Source organism: Aquila chrysaetos, chromosome 7 (assembly GCF_900496995.4).
Source record: "Aquila chrysaetos chrysaetos chromosome 7, bAquChr1.4, whole genome shotgun sequence".
NCBI classification, from domain to species: Eukaryota; Metazoa; Chordata; class Aves; order Accipitriformes; family Accipitridae; genus Aquila; species Aquila chrysaetos.
This window is the reverse complement of record NC_044010.1, coordinates 43,251,341-43,264,519: the sequence shown is the minus strand read 5'-3', so window position 1 is coordinate 43,264,519 and position 13,179 is coordinate 43,251,341. Positions and strand designations below refer to the sequence as shown.

Sequence of the window (13,179 nt, the reverse complement as noted above, 5' to 3'; positions counted from 1 at the left end):
TCTGTTGAGGAGATACTGCCAGAAGAGTCAAGCTGAGTCACATTATGTTCCAGTCTTCTGACAGTGAGTACATGGGAAGGAAGCAGAGATAAAGTGACCTAAATTAAAAGCTGAATTTGTGTTTTCTGAAGTGAAACCACTGTGCGCTAATTTCTACATTTAACTTCCGCATCAACTGACTAAGGATACTCAAAGATTACAAGGATTAATTAAAAAGAGTACTAAGCACCCTTTCCTATCAAGCATCACATCTGGAATAGTTTGGCACTTCTTGCACAATATCTCAGTTCGTAAGAGCCAGAATCATTCATTCTTTCATGTAGGTATGTTGAAAATTCTGAATTTAAAGTAGGTGAGATTCTTATGTTTTAAATACTATTTAGTTCCTGGAACAAACAGGTGCAGAAAGGGAAATCTTAGATAGCTCTCATGTGGATTTGTTATCTCTGGATGACTTGAAGCAGGAACAACAATCTGGATAGTACAGTGTTAGCAGTAGTCTGGATTCAGATTTTTAGATTCAGTCTGATAATATATTTTGTAATACCATCAGTGCTATGTCAATGTTGTTATTATTTTCTCTTACCTGTTTTAAAAGGAAAGGATTCTGTCTCTCTGTCCTGAAGGCAACAGTAAATTATGTTGGGTTTTTTCCTTTAGTTCAAAAACCGCCAACAACTCGAAACTCCCCAAACCGTGTGTCCTCTGTGGTCTGGTGCCAGCTGTTTGAGAGGGCTTCTTAGTGACTTCGCTGCACTGCTGATGAGCTCCTCTCAGTGAGTCTGGAAATCTTAGTGATGACACTGAACTTCGCCCAATCCAAATGAAATGGTTCCTTCCGTCGGTATCTGTTTGACTGATAGGAAGCAATATACCTTAGAGACAGACCAAGAGTTTTTTCCAGCTGGTGGCATGACATGTCAGATGTTTGACACACACGCGTCTTCATCTCATAATGATTTCTCTATTTTCTCGAAGTTCAAATATATGCACCCTTGAGTTCCTGTTCAGATCAAATAGATTCAACTAAGTGCTCACTTTGGGCTTCAGGAACAATACCAGAAGTTAATGTTAAGCTTCTATCAAATTCAGTATAAGATAACTATTTAACATTCTTGGCACTTGTGGTGCCATACAGGTAGATTGTAAATTACGAGGTGTAAAATGAATGCACAGTGAATGCAAGGAAAGGGAATTTGACTGTAATCAGCTTCTCCATATCATTGGGGCTAGTTTTAAGAAGTGTGAAATGCTTCACACACTAATTCATTCCCTTGGAATTTAATTCCAGGTGTTTTACAATTTTAAAACTTTGAAAGATCTACAGAAAAATTGAGGTAAGTCAGCTTTTTTTATTGTGACAAACAGAAGGATTTAATAATAAATCAGCTATTCCTTCTGACAAACCCCCAGGACAAGGTTTTCAAGGCAATGTATTGAAATCTCCTTTAAGAGCAAACACAAAAAATGTTCATGATACCTGATGGTCAAGTCATACTTATGAAAGTCCTGGAGAGAAGAAATATTTTTGTCATGTATTAAAAATTTGTGGGGTTAAGTAAACACGATCTGATGTTTAATGCATTGAAAATTGGTATCTAAACATTTTATATGAATGTATTTCAACTTGGGAAGTGTGATGCTATCTCAGTTAAAATTCTAGACTACTATTACTTGTCATCTGCATAGCCTTACGTAACATCTCATATTTTTTCTGCTTATGGAATGAAAGGTTTGGAATGCCAGCAAGAGGAGTATTTATGAGAACAGAAAGCAAAGTGTCTTCTGGTGCAAAAACTTCATATGGATACTCATTTCTCACTAGACTGTTTTTGAATTCGACACTTGTCAAATTGTTTATGTTCCTATATGAGTAAATCATCTATGGAATATTCAGTGATTGGACAGTACCATAAATAGCACAGAAGTGAAGTAATTTTTTTTTTTTCCAAAAGAATATAAATGTGCTATCTATATTTTTGCCCATCTTTATTACATTTCAAAACTAATAACAGTTGAGTGTTAATTAGCATGTCAACCTCCTTGTTTTAGGTACTGATAAAGCAAGGAAGATTTGTAACGTAACCAAATGAGTCATTTCCAGATGATTAGCTAAACAGTGGGGTTGTATCTTCTCCATCTTTACATATCAAGATTTTGATAAATGCTTAGTATGTGTTTACACATCCCATGGCTGCAGTTTAATTATCACAAAGCGTATTTATGGAATTGGGTATAGAATCTTTATAATATATGCTTTATAGACTTCTAGAAAACAGAAGTGCTCCCTGGATAGAAACTTTTAGAGAAAACTCTTTAATGTGTTGTTCAACTTAAGAATAAGTAAGAGCATTTGAAAGCAAACCTGCCTTAGTAGAGTGTTTCAGAGGAGTAAAGGTTAACAGATGAGGTATTTAAATGGTACTTGGTCCATAGCTGAAAGCATCAGAACTACAAGATGTGGGATAGATTGTATCAGGTGGGAAGATGGTTTTTTATGAGTAGAGAACAAAGGTGAGACAGTTAGATCCATATTGCTTGCTAGAAGTCATACAAAGATTTCTGATGCTTTGGTCAGTGGTAAATTACTCTCTTAGTCTCCTGACTGCTGACATCAGTTCTTTGGAACAGTGGGCTGAAATTTTTCTAATACTGGATATTTATGTATTTGTTTGCTTATATATGCAACTTTGCATTGCCTGAATTAGAACTGCTTTGAAACTTTATGCCGAAGAAAACCTCTAACTTCTGAGTGTGGGTTCTAGACATGAAATTAAATAGCAAGATACAAATCACAAATTAATTTAGAATTCTACTATTTTTCCTGGGTTGGTGTACAGGAAAAATGACTTATTTTGATCTCTGTACGAGGGCTGGAGAGGTGATGGTTCAGGGAAGATATCCATCTCTGATTCATCCTCCTTTTAGGGCAGGATGGAACTGACAGAAGTGTCTACAAGATAACAATAAACTGTTTTATTTTACATAATAATAAACAAAAAAACCACCAAACTTACTCCTACCCTTGTCACTGAAAATAGAGAACTTCATCTGCCAAATTCTGAAAGATGATCAGGGATAGACTTAAAGATAATCTGAAAGATTTCAATAAACAATTCTGAAAGATTATCAGGGATAGGTTAATCTGGCATTATTTGCATGAATATACCATCCTCTCAAGGTAAAACTTTGTTCCTGGAGATAGGAAGAAAACGTCCTTTTATGTAAAGACAGAAACAGATAATTGTTTGGCCAGATAAACAGATAATGAAAAAACTAGTGAGTTCTGGTGACTTCGTGGCAGACTGACTAGTACTGACTAGTGACTAGGCTTTCCACCCTGAAACCCGTAGTTTCTGAAGGCTGTAATGACTAGAAGGCCAAGTCTTTTATAGCTCTTAAACCAGATGTTTTGGGTGCACCTGGCAAGGTTTGGGTAGCAGGGGGGCTACAGGGGTGGCTTCTGTGAGAAGCTTCCCCCATGTCTGACAGAGCCATTCCACCCGGCTCCAAGTCGCACCCGCCGCTGGCCAAGGCTGACCTGATCAGCGATGGTGGTAGCGCCTCTGGGAGAACACATTTAAGAAGGGGAAAAACTGCTGCACAACAGCAGCTGGAGAGAGGAGTGAGAACATGTGAGAGCAACAGCCCTGCAGACCCCCAGGTCAGTGCAGAAGGAGGAGGAGATGCTCCAGGCGCCGGAGCAGAGATTCCCCCGCAGCCCGTGGGGAAGACCACGGTGAGGCAGGCTGTCCCCCTGCAGCCCAGGGAGGTCCACGGGGGAGCAGATCTCCACCTGCAGCCTGGGGAGGAGCCCACGCCGGAGCAGGGGGATGCCTGAAGGAGGCTGTGGTCCCGTGGGAAGCCCGCGCTGGAGCAGGCTCCTGGCAGGACCTGTGGCCCCGTTGGTAGAGGAGCCCACGCTGGAGCAGGTTTGCTGGCAGGAGTTGTGACCCTGCGGGGGACCCACGCTGGAGCAGGCTGTGCCTGAAGGACTGCAGCCCAGGGAAGGGAGCCACGCTGGAGCAGTTTGTGAAGAACTGCAGCCCGTGGGAAGGACCCACGTTGGAGAAGTTCATGAAGGACTGTCTCCCGTGGGAGGGACCCCACGCTGGAGCAGGGGACGAGTGTGAGGAGGAAGGAATGGAAGAGACAAAGCGTTATGAACTGACCCCGAACCCCATTCCCCGTCCCCCTGTGCTGCTCGGGGGAAGGAGGTGGAGAATTCGAGAGTGAAGTTGAGCCCAGGAAGAAGGGAGGGTTTTTTTAGTTTTGTTCTTGTTTCTCATTATCCTACTCTGATTTTGATTGGCAATAATTTAAATTAATTTCCCCAAGTGGAGTCTGTTTTGCCTGTGAGGGTAACTGATATGTAATCTCCCTGTCCTTATCTTGACCCACAAGCTTTTTGTTGTATTTTCTCCCCCGTTCTGTTGAGGAGGGGGCATGATACTGTGGTTTGGTGGGCAGCTGGCAGTTAGCTAAGGTCAACTCACCACGCCAGAGAAGAGAAATTCACAGGAAGCAGGCAAACGTAGGGGGTTTGGACTCCTTTTGTTAGAGATTTCAAGTAATTCACGTTTCACGGTCAGTCACAGTCAAGTATAAATACCTTACTACAAAGTATTAAACTTAACTTTTGCGTGTCCAAGCCAGGTAGACCATTACTTGAATTCCCATGACTGTCATGCAAAAGATGGAAGGGCAAATATTATTTGAAACTGCAGTTCAAAGTAGTCGGTGTTCAACATACATTTAAGCAAGCATGTTAAGAAGAAGATGTTCGGCTATAATAATTTAGAACTATTCAAATTCTATAGCTTATCTTATTGTGATAAATCAGTGGGATTCCTGACAGAAATAATATTCAGGGTTAATACAGCATAAGGAGGAAAAAGCTACTTGATCCAAACTACTAGACATCTCCAGGCAGTTTTCAAAGAAGGTCCTAGTCACACTGTTAATTACATTCAGGCTTGCTAAATTGTCTTCTAGTTTCAATCACTTAGTGCATTTTTCTCTTTCTAACTTGACAAAGTTAATGTCTTTCCTATGTTCGTTAAAACACATAGCATTTAAATACCACCGATTCAGTTAAATTCCATTAAAAGTCACATAAAATGAGTCTGAAATTAGTGATCTGCAAAATTGTGGTTCATTTCTGATATCGTACATTGTAAAACCACTACAAAATTTGAATTCTGATTTTCCATTTTCAAATTTCCTCTGAAAATGCTCCTCATGCGGATCTTGATTCAGAAAGGGGCTTAAAATTAAGTATATAAAGCTAGTGTGGCAGTTCTGGAGGCAAGGGAGAAAGGAGGAGACAAAACAGGTGCCTTAGGCAGATAATAGTAAATATATTACTGCGTAGGAATCATGTCGTAGAGGAAAGGTCATGACTAATGCAGTGATTTTGAGAAAAAGGAGAATGGACAGCAGATGAGTAATTTTCTCTGGATGTTTTGTCCAGTGGGAAAAGAAATCTTGCGTATTTGGAGGCTTGTGGTTTGTTTTAAAGATTAGGTGCTTTGGGATTCTTCTCATGTAAACATAACATCTACTTATTGGAATAAAAATAGCAAGTTATTTGCTGTGGTATTTGGAAATTTTGGTGATGAGTGAGATATACTAAAAGAGGTAATACCTGACTCGGGAAAAGTATGGGGAAATAATTACAGTAATCAGGTTCATAGAAGAAAAAAGGTGATCAAGAAAATGTCTAATGACTGACAAAGATGGTTGAGGCATATTCAGAATGCTAAAAAAGTTGCAGCAACCTTTGGGAGTTAACAATATACATAACATTTCACTGGAACTAAACAGTTTGCAGGGATACAAAGACCCTTACCTGCAGTACAATGGAAGAAATAAAGAAATATTCAGGGACCACAGTATTCCACCCTGCCTCCCGAAGGTAGGATATAATTAAGGTGAAGAGGTACAAAATGAACAGAGAGGCTCACGTTTAACAAAGCTTGTGTCTGTGTGTGTGTGTTCGTGTGTGCATGTGGAAAGGGAGCAAAGGCAGAGGAGAGCATGGACAGAACGTACGTGGACTTTAAGAAGCGCTGATACAGTGCTGCACAAAAGGCTTGTGTGCCAGGCCAGTAAGTATCATATCAAGGATGAACTGTTAAAGACCTAGGATAACTTAATGGAGACATATTTCATTCATAGTTCTGAATAAAAACTTTATTGGATTGCAAGTGCAGAGAAATACAAGGTGACTGGCGAAATGTCAAAAGAATTATTATTACGGTCATCATTTACCTTTCAGAAGAAAGGCAAGAAAAGCAGCAGCATTCAGCAGGAACAGCTTTGTACTTCAGAATAGCTAAACAAGCATGGTTGGCAGCTGAAATATGGGTTAGGCTTGGTTAGATTCAAATGTTAACTCCTACTTAGATTTGGAGTGCTCAGTTCTGGGTTTCAGGCTTGTCCCCAGTGGGATAACAACTAACAAAAAGAAAGGAATACAGTCATGGTGGTATTCTTACAAAGGCTTAGTGCGTTCCAGGATTTAAGTATAATTTAAGCTTCTTAACTATGCGTGTGTCTTCAGTAGATTATGAAAACCAAACTGAATTTCCATCACCATTATAAGCTATTAACTGTAGATTGCCATTCTTCTCACACAACAGTGGGTATAAGTGAAGTCATCTCTGGAACAGTTTTGTCACAGATTATTCGAAAAAGTAACATGTGGAAAGGGAGAAGTGGGAGGGAGAGAGATAGGTATATTACCAGGCAGCCAAGTGATAACAGAGATGTATGAATTTTAGTTCAAGAATAATTAATATAACAAATAAGGGGAGAGAAAAAGAGAGAACTGTTCTGAACAACTCATTTCTACAGGAAGATGGATTGTAGCATTTCTAAGCTTAGGAGTTAGTCTCAAATGAAAGCAACAGTTGTTAGTTTGGTTTATGTTTTGGGGTTTTTTAAAATGTAAATCAAATATTAAAGAAATGTAATCAAGATTTATAGGCAGATATAGCTGTAGAAAAGAAAAAAATAAGCCTGAAGCTCATAAATCTCCTGTTGGTGGAATATTTAGACAAGAAATTGATGCATAGGAATAAAAAGCCCATTAGTAGCTACATGTAGCTCAAAAGTTGTTGTAAGACAAAACCAAACATGTCTACTGCTACAGCTGACTTACTGCGATTAATACCCTTATATTTTGGCTTCAGCTCACAGCACTCAGCACCCTGGCAATTCCGTGTTTATGAAATCAGATACGGCATCCTTATTAAAAGTTTTTGACATTCATATACAATCATAAAGCATCACATATGAATGTGCTATTTAAATGCAGAAACAGAATAATAATGGGTTTGGATTCGCAGTACACTACTTGGAGAACATCTTACATCTCAGCCAATATTTTCCCAATCCTTCTGAAGCTTTCAAAAGGTTCTGAGCATTCAATACTAATGGTATCTCCAGTCAAGGGACAGAAGAGCTCAGTACCTATCAGGATTTGGCCTGGTTTGGGTTTCAAAATTCAAGGGTGGGCAAGGGTTTCTTTTTTTTTTTTTTTTTTTTTACTTTTTTTTTCTCTAGCAATAGGGAATAACAGTGTAGCACTTTTGAAAGTGTCTGTAAGAAATATGAATTAATCTGTTCTGCCTCTATGAAGACTTTCTCTACATGTGTCATATACTGATAACATTACTCGAGTCATTATCATTATCTCTGAGCAAGTGCTTTCAAACATTTGATATCTTTTAATAAGGAAAGCATAGTGCATTCTATGTAAAAGAGCTAGCAAGATTCAGCTGTTATGGTTACCCAGGAAGAGAACTAGGGGAACAGGAGAAGTACTGGGGATTAAAAATCAAGATAAACAAAAAGAAGACATTCTGTGAATAAAAGAAGACCCCTCCTGTATAGCATTATTGGTTAATAAACATCATAATGTTTTCTAGAGATATTTACCTATTCAAATGTGAGATAATTGCAGGTAGAACATTTTAGTCTATTAATTTTGTTAACCGCATGCATCTGAATTTATCAAAGTGCTAATTAGGTGTATAAATCCTTGGCTGATATTAAAAAAGCATAATAGGGCACCCAGATCTTTATCACATAAGAGGAAGTATTCAAATACATTTTGTCTGAGGCAAGGCTGTTTTCTGTGTTGGATGTGTTTTTCTTGGCCAAGTTATTTATCTTCTTCCTCTCCCTGCTTGAAAATATTCTGAAAATACTCAAATAGTCAGAGAAAGATTCCATCACCAGTTAATGACAAACGTCCTACTACTAAGCAGGTGGTAAATTTGAATTCAGTTTCAAATACGTATAGCGTTTTGATCTTTTTGACTATTATGACTTCCTGAACCCATAGGAGAAAGTTACAATGAATTTTTTTTTCCAGGTAACTAAAGAATATTAAACTGATTAAAAAAGAGAATAATTTATACAGTGTGATGTAATGTATATAGAGAATAATTGGAAATGTAATTGAAATTAATGAAATGCAGAAACCCCAAACTTCTTATGCCTACCTCTTACTTTAGATAAACTATGTATTTGGCTACACTTTTTATGACTTCATAATTTGTAGTTGAAATGTTTAAAGTAGTAACATTAAAGCCACCTTTATATAAAAGTTAATTTTTTTCCTCAGCCTTTTAATTTAAAATAGTTCATACGTGGAAAAATGAAAAAAAAAAAAAACCCAACAAAAGAAACCCAGACATTGTTCTTTCCCAGTAGCTTTCCAGCTCTTCTGTATACCTGAGCTAAGCTCTGTTAAATTACATGACCAACACTGTACGGCCAGTTGTAAATAGCCTTGAACAGACCAGACCTGTGAAGTCTGCCTAGAACAACATAATCTGGTGGGTTTGACCCTGGAATGCTGAGTCATAAATTCTCATCTTCTGCTATGGCATTGCTGCGTACAGGTTACTTGGGCTGCTTAAACCACTCAGAGTTAAAATAAACAATAATGTAAAAAAAAAGTCATCTGCAGCAGCTCTGTTTGTAAGGTGGAATAGCCATCACCTGTCTTACAGGGGTACTATAGAAATTCAGTAGTGAACTGTAGTTACCCATTGGACGTAGCTGTAAAATGTATTTCACAGAACTGTAAAACATAGTTCACAGAGTGGAGCATATCAATGAATTAAAAAAAATACCCAATTCACTGAATATATGTATAGCACCAACTTTAACTTGTTTTCTTCACAAAAGGACTGTAACTGTTTAATTACTTCATTTTCACTTTCGGCATAATTTAACACTCCAGTTGCAAAAATGATTAATGAACCTGCAAGTAATTCATGTAATGGTACAAAATACTAATGTATAAAATAGTGTGAAAGCACCACACTGCTTTTCCATGTTCCACAGACGTCACGCTTTCCTGGGAAACATTTTACAGTATATTAACTGTCTGATCATTGAGAATTAATTATGAATTAATTTGTCTTCCTTTGCCTTTTCTTAAGTCAACTAAAACAGTAGATGTGCTGTTATAGAACTGTAATTTAGAATGATATAAAGGAGTGCAGCAGACTTCTGATTGCTCTTTTTCTTCAAAACTGTAAGCTGAAATAGTTGTAATTTAATTAGGAGAACAGAATAGTTTACCATATCTTACTTGTTTATAATCACAACCACGGTGAACATTTTACTATCATTAACAAAAAATAGTGATTTTTTTGGTCGCTATAAGTAATTCTGCCACTTCCGTAATTAAATAACTGATTTTTCAGTCCCTGGAAAGGAAAATCCAGTATTGTTTCTATTTCTTCAATTCTTTGCAAGGTCAGAACTTGAAGGTGAATCAGGAAAGGTTTTCTTCTGGCACTGTTATTACCTAAATAGCAGTGAGGTGGATAGTACCACAGCAATGCATGCATTCCATTTGCTTTAGCTTTAAAATTTGGGTTGAGTAGGGAAATTATTGCAGGACCGCTTTCTTCTCTTGTCGTGTATAACAGCAATTTTGAAAACCACCCTGTCCCATGTCTGCTTTGTCATGGCGGGAGAAATCCATTCCTTCAGTCTTGGTCTCAGCCTGAAAACTTGGTAGGAGTTTCTAGTTTCAACAAATGCTGTGCCATACCTCCAGCTCCATAAGGATCCCACCTTCTTTCCATTGCCTCTGAAAATTTGCTGTGGATCTGCTCCCGATTGCAAGCAGTACTCTGTCTCCCTCAAAAGTCCAGATAAGTTCAGATAAGCAGCATTGGGGGTAGGAGAACAGCAGGACACACACGGATTTACTTTAGCTCCTGGAGCACTGCAGGACTGTCCATACCTCCCATAGAGGCCATCTGCTTATTGCACCTCCCAAGCAGATTTCTCCAAAGGAAGGATGCACAGACATGCAAAATTGCTCTCAGGGAGGCAAACTCTCCTCTTGGGCGCTGGAGCAGAGTAAAAGGAGCAAACCAACAGCCAGCCTTGGCTGTGCTGCTATTTACGCCTTTTCCAGCGGTATGAAGGTACAATAGAGGTACAACGAACTGCAAGCAAGCAGCTTGTTAGACCAATTGCCGTAGCATCTGATCTAGATTACATGCCCAGTTCAATTCACTGTGGATTGCCATTTATAACGCTGATTGATGTATCACCTCTGAATTAAATAAACCTCCCCACTGATATATTACAAGTCTTAATGCTTAAAATGCCCATGATACTGTACAGGTGTGGCTAAGCCTTTCGAAGAGCGAGCAGGTCCAGAGGCTGCCAGCACTGCCCATTTGCCAGGCTCCCCTGCGAGCTGACCGTGTTTTCCTGATGAACGCCTCGGAGAACGTGTGGAACTTAATTTCTTGTATTCCTACTGGGATGCGTGTCTTAAATTGTGAGAAGGTACTTCAAAAAGTAGGGGTTCAGTGGGAATTGGGGAGGCATTTGTGTGCTCTGTTCTCTATGTATTATGTTAAATAATAGGTTTAAAGACTTTCTGGGTTCCTGCTCTTCTCTCCTTCCTGAACCTCACAAAGATGGAGCCTTTCAGACAGGTAGAAGTCACCAGGAGCGAAGGTAAAGGTTTAGGAAGTGTGATGACTCGGGCCTTTCAGAGGCAGAAGAAGGAATGAAATGCAGTCCCTCATCTTTCTGAATATTTGTTGAGTGAAGAAAATCTGACATAATAACAAGCCCTCTCCTTGATTGCCTTGAGTGCTGTTATTGGGCTGATGTGTTATCTGTTCTCAAGAACTTGATTCTTTGGCATGTGTGTAAGCTCCCCCTCTCATAACCATTTTGTGTTGAATCACAGGAATGGCTTTAGTAATGAATGAAGGCTGCACCATTCCTATTACTGTCTACTGATTCTTGCTATCCTTCTGCAATGTGTGCTCAACTGCTGCAGTTTAAGATAAAACTCTATTACTCTAAATCACTCAAATGAAAAGAGAGTGACACTGTACAGCAGGAAAATGCAAAAGAAGAAATTGTTTTAAACAAGCCTTATCTGTAAGAATTAAGCTTGCAAATCCATCCAGGTGTGTGCAGACACCTATGCAAGTTATTAAAGAGTGCAAAAAGCCTTAATGGCTGGCCTTATCCCCTTTTGTTGTTGATGGTGGGCATGGCAAACTGTAGTAACCTTCAGGCTTAGTTACAAACAAAAAACCGCATTTTTTAGTGTAAAGAAAGCATTGAATTAAAGGCAAAAATAAAGAGAAAATGTGCTTCCCTTCAGGGAAAAAAGCTGGCTAGAAAGTCATCAGTGAATCATGAGCTGATGATTGAGGAAGACCATGAATGCCAACTGACCTGGAAAAAAGGCATTACTTTTGAATTCTCTGCCTTCCTCCTTCTTCCTCCCTCCCATCCAGCTCTCACCTCCACAACCAAGAATAAGGAACTGGAGGAAAAGGGAAGGAAAGTGTAAACGTGATTTCAGAGCTCCCTGAATTAGCTTCACTTAACGCCTCTGGCTTTTGAAATGCTGTGAGGCTCTGAAAGAGGGAAAACAGTATGGAGAGAACAGACATCATCCTCAGAAGGGCAGGATTTGTAAAGCCTAAATGGAGGCCAAACTATGTTGATGAAAATCTGATAATAGCTCTTCAGCTGTAAGGAAAGAGAACTATTTGCATTCATTCATTTGCTTTTCAGTAGACTTAAAGCAATACCAATCTGTATGTGATGACTTCTTATACAGAAAACAGGTTTTATATATATGAAATGTATTTTGTGTATATGTGATTTCAACTACTTCTGTCTCCATCAACCACAGCAGGCTGATGTTTTCAGATTCCAGGTTTTGTATTTTGAGCTATAACGTGAAATATGCTAAAGAAAATGCTTAGAGGACACGTGCCTCTACAGGTACCATATAAAAATTTGTTTTGCTTCCAGAAACTGAGTGAAATCATAATACTTCATATTGCTTTGATCTGTCTGTTACTGCTTATTCTCATATTAAAGGAGAGGAAACTCTCTATAGATTTATTGTGTATTAAAAGACTAAGTTTTGAAACAGGGGACAACAGAAAACATTAAGGAATTATTGATATTGCTTGCATGTCTCCTCTGAATAGGGCTGCTTAGTGTAACTTTTATCTCTAGTTTATGCTACAGAGTCATATCTGAGAGTCTGGATACAAGTAGTTATAAAATTACTTATATTTAGACTTGAAAATCACCTTTAGCAAGGCTATGCGACACTCTTAATTTAAAAAAAGTTTAAAACTGCATGTTTTTAAACGTTCTAGTATCTCCATGCTTTGGAAGAGGAGTCTAAAATTTGTGAAATGTGGTTTCCTCATATATAGCATGTCCTGTATGAAAGAGCATATTATGTTAATCAGTCTGCATATGCTACAAAGCTACACAGACTTCTACCATTCAAAGTATCTGAAAAATCTCCTGATGCTTCATGGTTATAGAGCATTTTTATGCTGACCTCACATGGCTTGACTGCAGGAGTTGAACGTTGCAGTTGTTCCCCGCAGGAGGTGCTGCATTGCTTGAAGATGCAGGCAAGGATGTTTGGGGTCACACAGAAAAACTATAATTGTGTAGTGGCAGAAGGAAGGAAGGAAATATGAACAGTATGGGAGATGGAGACAGAAGTGAGATCAGCAGCAAGTGCTTCTGGGAATATGGACAGAAGTACAGAAGACGAAGAAGTACAGATGACACGGACTAAGCAGGAGCTATGGATGTTAGAAAAGGTTAGGGGACAAAGAAACTATTCTATAA

General features: G+C 38.7%; 1 protein-coding gene across 3 annotated transcripts in view; it reads left to right on the top strand.

Moving 5' to 3' along the window:
* The window catches only part of IL1RAPL1 (interleukin 1 receptor accessory protein like 1), a 753,722-nt gene that overhangs the window by 46,004 nt on the left and 694,539 nt on the right, over window positions 1-13,179 (top strand). The window lies entirely within an intron of this gene.